The 9,390-nt window shown below is 38.6% G+C and overlaps 1 long non-coding RNA gene across 1 annotated transcript; it reads right to left on the reverse strand.

Moving 5' to 3' along the window:
- Positions 1-7,759: 7,759 nt before the first annotated feature.
- LOC124375741 lies at positions 7,760-8,692 on the reverse strand. The gene is made up of 2 exons (XR_006923723.1): positions 8,529-8,692; positions 7,760-7,864 (listed from the first exon to the last, which is right to left on the reverse strand). It is a non-coding gene; the product is annotated as an uncharacterized LOC124375741 (long non-coding RNA).
- Between the last annotated feature and the right edge of the window lie 698 nt (positions 8,693-9,390).

The raw sequence follows: 9,390 nt of genomic DNA on the forward strand, positions 1-9,390 counted from the left end.
ATGGCCCCGGTCATCCTCTCCTTAATACAGTGCAGTTGCCCTGTCCCATGATGCTACAACCCCCATGCTTCATAGTAGGGATGGTGTTCTTGGGATGGTACTCATCATTCTTCTTCCTCCAAACACGTTTAGTGGAATTATGACCCAAAAGTTCTATTTTGGTCTCATCTGACCACATGACTTTCTCCCATGACTCCTCTGGATCATCCGAATGGTCATTGGCAAACTTAAGACGTGCCTGGACATTTGGTTTAAGCAGGGGAACCTTCCGTGCCATGCATAATTTCAAACCATGATGTCTTAGTGTATTACCATCAGTAACCTTGGAAACGGTGGTCCCAGCTTTTCAGGTCATTGACCAGCTCCTCCCGTTTAGTTCTGGGCTTATTTCTCACCTTCCTTAGGATCATTTAAACCCCAGGAGGTGAGATCTTGCATGGAGCCCCAGTCCGAGGGCGATTGACAGTCATGTTTAGCGTCTTCCATTTTCTAATGATTGCTCCAACAGTGAACCTTTTTTCACCAAGCTGCTTGGCAATTTCCCCGTAGCCCTTTACAGCCTTGTGGAGGTGTACAATTTTGTCTCTAGTGTCTTTGGACAGCTCTTTGGTCTTGGCCATGTTAGTAGTTGGATTCTTACTGATTGTATGGGGTGGACAGGTGTCTTTATGCAGCTAATGACCTCAAATAGGTGCATCTAATTTAGGATAATAAATGTAGTGGAGGTGGCCATTTTAAAGGCAGACTAACAGGTCTTTGAGGGTCAGAATTCTAGCTGATAGACAGGTGTTCAAATACTTATTTGCAGCTGTATCATACAAATAAATAGTTTAAAAATCGTATATTGTGATTTCTGGATTTTTTTTCAGATTATGTCTCTCACAGTGGACATGCACCTACGATGACAATTTTAGACCCATCCATGATTTCTAAGTGGGAGAACTTGTAAAATAGCAGGGTGTTCAAATACTTATTTTCCTCACTGTATTACATACTTTTCTATTACTCATTAAATCTGCACTATTTTTATCTATGTATCCTTATGTTATTACTGTACATTCTGCCCAACATTTCATTCATTTGTGTATAAAACCTGTGTATATATATTTGTGTATATATATTTGCATTATATATAGCCCAAACAAGTCTCTTCTGCTTGTTGCCTTTCTTTAGCAGTGGTTTCCTAGCAGATATTCTACCATGAAGGCTTGATTCACACAGTCTCCTCTTAACAGTTGTTGTAGAGATGTGTCTGCTGCTAGAACTCTGTGTGCCAGTGGCCTGGTCTCTAATCTGAGCTGCTGTTAACCTGCGATTTCTGAGGCTGGTGACTCGGATGAACTTATACTCCGCAGCAGAGGTGACTCTTGGTCTTCCTTTCCTGGGGTGGTCCGCATGTGAGCCAGTTTCTTTGTAGCGCTTGATGGTTTTTGTGACTGCACTTGGGGACACTTTCAAAGTTTTCCCAATTTTTCGGATTGACTGACCTTCATTTTTTAAAGTAATGATGGCCACTCGTTTTTCTGTACTTAGCTGTTTTTTTTCTTGCCATAATACAAATTCTAACAGTCTATTCAGTAGGACTATCAGCTGTGTATCCACCTGACTTCTGCACAACACAACTGATAGTCCCAACCCCATTTATAAGGCAAGAAATCACACTTATTAAACCTGACAGGGCACACCTGTGAAGTGAAAACCATTTCAGGTGACTACCTCTTGAAGCTCATCAAGAGAATGCCAAGATCTAAGCAAAAGGTGGCTACTTTAAAGAACCTACAATATGACATATTTTCAGTTGTTTCACACTTTTTTGTTATGTATATAATTCCATATATAATTCCACATGTGTTAAATCATAGTTTTGATGCCTTCAGTGTGACTCTACAATTTTCATAGTCATGAAAATAAAGAAAACTCTTTGAATGAGAAGGTGTGTCCAAACTTTTGGTCTGTACTGTGTGTGTGTGTGTGTGTGTGTGTGTGTGTGTATATATATATATATATATATATATATATATATATATATATATATATATATAAATAATATACTATTTTATATAGATAGTAGACTGTTTATTCGACTTGCTAACTTCGAATTACTCTTCAATGCCATAGCCTTAAGAACCATTCCTGTACTTCTTAATGATGTCCACACATCTCTGCACTTTTACTGCCTTTATATTTATTCACGGTACTGACAATCTCTAACATCAGCAATGGATCTTCATCCAATTATTAAGCCTGAAACTAAATAAAATGTAAAACACTAAAACATGTTCCAGAGCAGGTATGTAAATGTTCCAACACACACACATACTGTAAAACATATTAAATTTTATTTAAATGATCTATTTTTTTCTTTTATTTTACAAACACACTGTTTTTCACACTGTTACTCTTCCTATGTAATTTTACTATAAACAGGTGCACTGTGTTTATATCAGTTATAAATTAACAGTGAAAAACAAAAATAAATGTCTACAGGATTTAATTTTGATTGTGAATTATTTTCTGGATATACAAAATGGATGACAAACTGTCCCTTCTGCAGAACTTAGGTCCTTCAAAGTTTGCAGTTAGATGTTCTACCAGTCTGTGCTAGCCAGTGCAATCTTCTCTTACTCATGCAATGATTCCCTAATGTGTTGGAAGGGGAATCTACAGCTGGAACTGTTACAGAATACCACTCTCTAAAAAAAAAAAAAACAGCTTTAACAGATTTGTGGTGGTGGTTACTTTGAAATTCCTCCATTAGAAATGGGTTGAGATTATCATCCACAAAGCACTGGACATCTGGCCCGTAGCCCTCCTGTGCAAAGAAGTATTGCAACCTTCCCTCTCTGCAACAGGAGTCTATTATGGCGGGTACAATGTACGCTGATACCCCATCAAAATCAGGAAAGCATTGTTCAGTGTTGGTAACAGGCTGTGGGGCATGAGCATCTGGGGGCTGAAAGGGTTTATATTATGTTTTGACATTGAAATTGTACTGGGACATGGAGACTATGTACACATGAGTTCATGCCCACCTTGGCAGTGTGAAGACTGGCTTTTTCTGTGCATAAGAACAGCGATGAGTTACTTGACCACATTAAAAAACATTTGTCATTTTAGATGTTGCTGGTTGTTCTGACTGCTCCAGGTCACCAGAAGGTTAATTACACACCTGGAGGCAGAGTAATTCCCATCAAAGATGAGCCCAGTTTGTGTGGTTTCATCTGCAAACATGAGCAGCTTTACAGATTTTGACTAGAGGTGCAGCTGTTGCTATACCGAGAGAAAAGTAAAGGGGAAAGGGCACAACCTTATGTAACTGACATGAAAGTACGCTTAACACGGTAACGTGGTGAGGTAGTAATGCAATAACTGAGGCAGATTTTAAAAGAGATGAGATAATGGTCTGAAATAGCTGCAGACTGTGGAATTATGACTGTTTTGTTTTGTTTTTTATCCAAATGTTACAACAAATCAAGTGTGTGTCACCACTATGAGTGGGTCCTATATCATTCTGATTAATTCCAACTGAATCTAGAATGGACACAACTGCTGCTCTTAAAGTGTCTTCCTAATTATCAAAATAAATATTAAAGTCACCGACAATTAATGCTTTGTCTAAAGTAGTAGCTAAATTTGTGAGGAAATCTGCTAAATCTATGAGAAAATCAGAGTAGGGCCCTGGGGGTCTATAAATAATAATTAGTGGAATTGACTGACTGGACCTGCTTTTGGACACTGAATATTTTATGTTGGAGTAAAGAATTTCAAATGTTTTTACATTTGTGTTTAGTCTTTTGTGTGACGCTTACATTATTAAATATAAATAGCTGCAACTCCACCTCCTCTGCCATTTAGACAGGGTTGGTGTATGTAACTATACCCAGGAGGACTTGCTTCATTTAATGCTACATATTCATTCGGTTTAATCCACGTTTCTGTCAAACACATTATTTTAAATTCCTGGTCGGTAATAATTACGTTTTTAGTAAGCCCTTTTGATGTGAGAGATTTATTATTAAACAATCCTATCTTTAGATCAGAGGTGCTGGCTGTGCGTTCAGTCCTATTTAATTAAATGTTAATCAGGTTACTTAAACAGGCTTTATGAGAATTTCAAAATTTTGGTTTCGCTCGAGGGACACAGTCTCAATATGGTGGATCCTGAGTGACGACTCTGTGCAGCTAGCAGACGGTTGGTTTAGCCTGTCTGTTTGCTCCCTGGCCTTGGCTCTAGACAGTCACTTGTTAACCAGTGCTGTTCTGAGACTATAAACTATACTACAAGAAATGAGAGCAGCACCTTCCCGAGTGGGATAGATACCGTCCCACCCTAACAGGCCAGCCTTGCCCTTAAAATTGCTGTAATTATTTATGAAGGCCACATTGTTTTTGGAGCACCACTCGGACATCAAGCAGTTCAGCGACCATAACCTGCTGTAGGCTACATCACCACGTCGCATTGGGATGGGGCCAGAGCATGTTACTGCATTAGACATTGCCTTCACTAATTTACACATAATATTACTCTTAGTAACCTCTGACTGTCAAATGCGTATATCATTAGCTCCTGTGTGAAAAACTATCTTAAAAAACTGTGCTTGCCTAAGAACCTAAGCTGACCTGCTATGTCCGGCACCCTGGCTCCCGGTATACACATAACCTGTGCTGCTGGTGCCCCTAAAGGTCGAGCTAATTTCATGTGCCTCAGAATATAGTTTCCTAAAACCAGAGCTCTTTCAGGTTTCTCAGCGGGTGCTTCACTGAGGAGAGCAAACCTGTTGGACACGTGAAGCGGAGAGGAATGGTGCTCCCGTGGGCGAGCCTTAGTATTAGCTTTGGCTTTGCGAGTATGCCGCCGAGCCGTCACCCACTCGCCCCGCTGCGAGGGCTCTAATGCCGGAGTCGGGAAATGCTAAGGAACACTCAGATGGAGTTCTGCCTGCATGTAAGCTCATGACTGCACAGATACACACACAAAGCGCTTACCTGAACAAGCAGAGCTAATGGATAGCTTCCTGGTTTACGCAACGTCGCTTGCCAATGATCTCTTGACTTGCCTATTGGCTGGATTTCACAGGTTCAGAGGACAATGTGAGGCGTTCCCAAAGGCCCAAACATTAGCCCAAATAAGCTAAAAAACAAATGTGATCAGAAATGGGCATGTTATGTCAAAACACTTGGCACAGGGAGGGGGATTGGAACCCGGCTAAATCGATTACGCCACGTGACATCATAGGCCATGCCCACCACGCAAACCTATTAGCTTACCACGTCACTAAACTCGCTGTGATCTCTCTTTAACTGCAATAATTGATATTTTTTTTATTATTAGCAGCCAAAGTATGGAAGTAAATATCTACTCAAATTTCAACAAAGGTCACTTTGGAACATCGCCCGGTCCTCCGCCTGGGCTCGGACCACTTCCTGGAACCGCTGTTCCTGCTCAGTGTGCACCTGAAGGAGGGCTTGGTGTTGGGTCTGCTGGAGCTCAGCGAGCACCTTCTCCATCTCAGTCAACGGTGAAGATTCCACAGTTGGTTCGTCCTGTGTTCCTTCCTGGTTTTGGCACCACTATTTTCCGAAGCTCATAGGCACACACACTGGCACACCCTCTCGTTCCTCTTTATATGTTCCTCCTGATCACTGCAAGAGAGAGAATATTCGTTAGAAAAGATTTCCCTCAGGTGTGTCATTCGTACGCCTTTCTGCTCCCGGCCTTCCCCTCCATTCACAAAACCGGTGCTCGGCCACGCCCCTGCTGCCACAATGGATATTATACTAGTACTCTAAACACACATTCCTATGTTATCTGTTCAGTGTCTATAGCATCTTTACGATGTGAGTATGTAAGGTACACGGAATGTCATGGAATCTCTGATTACTGTGTCTTCTTACCCAGTCAGAAACAGTTTTAGCTCAGGGGATTTCAGTGTGTGTGTGTGTGTGTGTGTGTGTATATGTATATGTATATATGTGTGTATGTGTGTGTGTGTGTATGTATATATATATATATATGTATATATATATATATATATATATATATATATATATATATATATATATATATATATATATATATATATACACACACACACACACATACATACGTATGTATATATAAAATGTTATGTTTAACTGTAAATTTATCTGAAGATTTTCATCAAATTATTCATGACAAAGTAATTATATTTATTCAAACACTAAATTTACCTATTTAACTAAGAAAAACACTGATATATTATTAAATAATTTATGTATTTATTTGTTTATTATGAATTTCTGAAAGCTGCTTATTGTTACATCTTACATCTTAATACATTACACTTTTTAACAGCAGCTATCATAGCAGATGATCATTACAATGGAACACATTTTTTCTCTCGGATCATTTTTGTTTTAATGGGAGCTCTATCATCTAAAGTAGAACAAAGTTGATTGCAGACATTCAGTTGCAGAGTTAAGTTCTGTGGGATCAGAAGGATATCCAATTAATATTGATAACCCATGCTGCTGGAGTTCATGTGAATGAATGTTTAACACGGTAATGTGGCGAAGTACTTACACTATGACCGACGGCAGATTTTAAAGGAGATACGGTAATGATCTGAAATAACCTCAGACTGTGAAATTATGACTATTTTTAATATTTAACCAAAATATTATTATTAAATTAAGATTGTGTCACCACTATGAATGGGTCCTTTAACATTGATTAATTCCTACTGAATCTAGAATAGACAGCTGCTGCTCTTAAAGAGTCTCCCTGATTATCTAAATCAATATTAAAGTCAGCAACAATTAATGCTTTGTATAAAGAAATAGAAGCGAGATTTGTGAGGAAATCTAGGGTTAGATTTCCTCACAAAAGAGTAGGGTCCCTGGGGGTCTATAAATAATATTAATGGACTTGACTGACCAGACTTGTTTCTGAAAGCTGCATTGGTTATGTTGGGGTAAAGAACAAAATTTCTGCCATTTAGACGGGGCTGGTGTATATAACTTTACCCAGGAGAATTCGCTTCATTTTATGGTAGATATTAGTTTGGTTTAATCCACATTTCTGTTAAACACATTACATTAAACTCCTGATCAGAGGTGCTGGCTGTGTGTTCAGTCTTTCCTATTGAGACGTTACGCAAGTTATTTAAACAAACTTTCTGGTCATTTCTACATTTTGATTTTGCTCTGGCAACAGGCACAATCTCAATATGGTGGACCATATTGGTGAATGGAAGGATCGCACAACAATGTACAATATTAGTAATGACAAGAATAAAGAGAGAGAGAAAATGTGTGAGGAGGGGGAATGGACTGAGCAGAATAAAAACAAAATAAAGAACAAACTAGAAGATAATAAGCCTTTAAAAACTTTATTTGTGGGGACATTTCCAAAAAGTGGTGGAGAAAGAAAGAAGAGTACATAAAACTTTTAAAAACATTTAATTTTCTTCTATACTTTATATAAAATGATATAGTTTTATGGGTGTTTTTGTAGGAAATATTATATAATACATCACATACATCCAGGTGTGTGTGTGTGTGTGTGTGTGTGTATGTGTGTATGCAGGCTCTAAAGCTGGCACTGATCCCATACTGGGTTGATCACCTGATACTAGTAAGAAATGGAGATCAGATCAGAGAGAAAATAAAGATTGGATTGGGTCTGATCCTGTAGCATAAAGATAGAAACTCTATTAAATACTAACTAAAGGACAAAGTAATACATGTGATTTGGACTCCTTCTGCTCGGGGCTTTTTCACATCAACTCCTCAGATCCTGTAGATAAACGTGTTCTCGGTTTGCAGACACGGAAATGCAGGAACACTGGAGTCTTCACACACAATTGTTCATCACCATTAAACACTAGAAGAGAAAGAAGTGAATCAGTAACAGAAAACTAGAAGGAGGTGTTTGATGATCAGCAGCAGGTAATTATCTCTGCTTCAAGGAAACCAGGATTTGATTCCAGTGGATCATTTGTCCTTCAACATTTCTTCATGCTTATATAATATCTTTGGTAGAACATTTAGTGAGAACAAATGAGAAGGTGCAGAAGATGAAAGAGGAACATGAGCAGATATTTGCATCACATCACTGCACTTCTCCAATCCCAGGCTGTAGAGTTTTTGCTGCTTTTAATAAAGATCACTGCTGTGGAGCTTCTCTCTTGTTCTACATGGATATTAAAGTGCAGACTTTAAGAACAAGCTGAGGGGAATTTTACAGGAATGATAGAAGACACGGTGTGGAGGTGGAGAGATAAAAGCACTGTCCGAGTGAGAAAACCAGCTGCTTACAGGAAATCCAATATTTGTGGCAATAAAAGATGATCATCATCTAATAAATAATGCTAATGTGCTAAATAAAGCAAATGTGCTAAATCACGCTAATGTAGAAAAATACTGCTGATGTAGTAAATAACGCTGATGTAGTAAATAACACTGATGTAGTAAATAACACTGATGTAGTAAATAACACTAATCATTACATCAGTTTCAGTGTTTATATAAAACAGATTTTTACTCACTTCAGTGTCTGTAGTTTGTAACGTTCATCATCCTTCAGATCAGAGAGACACTTCACTCCTGAGTCTCCTACTTTATTCTCAGTCAGAATCAGTTCTCTCAGGTGTGAGGGGTTTGATCTCAGAGCTGAAGCGAGAGCAGCACAGCCTTCATCTGATACTTCACACTTATACAACCTGCAGATACACAATGACACACACTTCACTCTCTGTTTCTACACATTACACATCCTGTGTGTTCTTTCCCCTAGAACGAGAGAGAGGGGGAGAGGGAGGGAGAGACTTTGGATTTACACAAGTTACATATCACAAAAATTCAGAATGACTCAATACATTAATAAATAAATATGTATTAAGATGCTTTCATAATTGAGTAAAACATAAGTGATCAGTTCAGCTCTGGTGCAAAGTTTATTTCTCCTTCTGTAACAGAGCACAAAGCATTCTCCCAACACCACATGTTTTAGCACATGCAATTAAAACTCTTGATTTTATCAGCCTTTTTAACATTTTGGTGGCTTTACAGTTGTTGTTTTGTGTAATCAGTTTTTTCCAGCTCAGGTATATTGCCATCTTCGCTTGACCGAGGATAAAATTAACCAGTTGGCACGAGACCTGTGTTTTCTAACATATTTAAAACCAAAAATAAAACACTGAACAGTAAAATCAACATAAAAAGACCTTAAAATGCTCCGTAAAAACACAAACAGTGACTGCAACCTGGAGCAGTGAATAAAAGCATGAAAAACTATTTCTCTCTGTGAACAAAAAGGACAGTCAGGTGTAACCTCAGGGTTTAAAAAAGGAATAAAAGAGTTCACAGAGATAATACCATGTAAAATCCTCCACTGGAGGTCGGCAGGTC

The sequence above is a fragment of the Silurus meridionalis genome, chromosome 22, assembly GCF_014805685.1.
Source record: "Silurus meridionalis isolate SWU-2019-XX chromosome 22, ASM1480568v1, whole genome shotgun sequence".
Taxonomy (NCBI): domain Eukaryota; kingdom Metazoa; phylum Chordata; class Actinopteri; order Siluriformes; family Siluridae; genus Silurus; species Silurus meridionalis.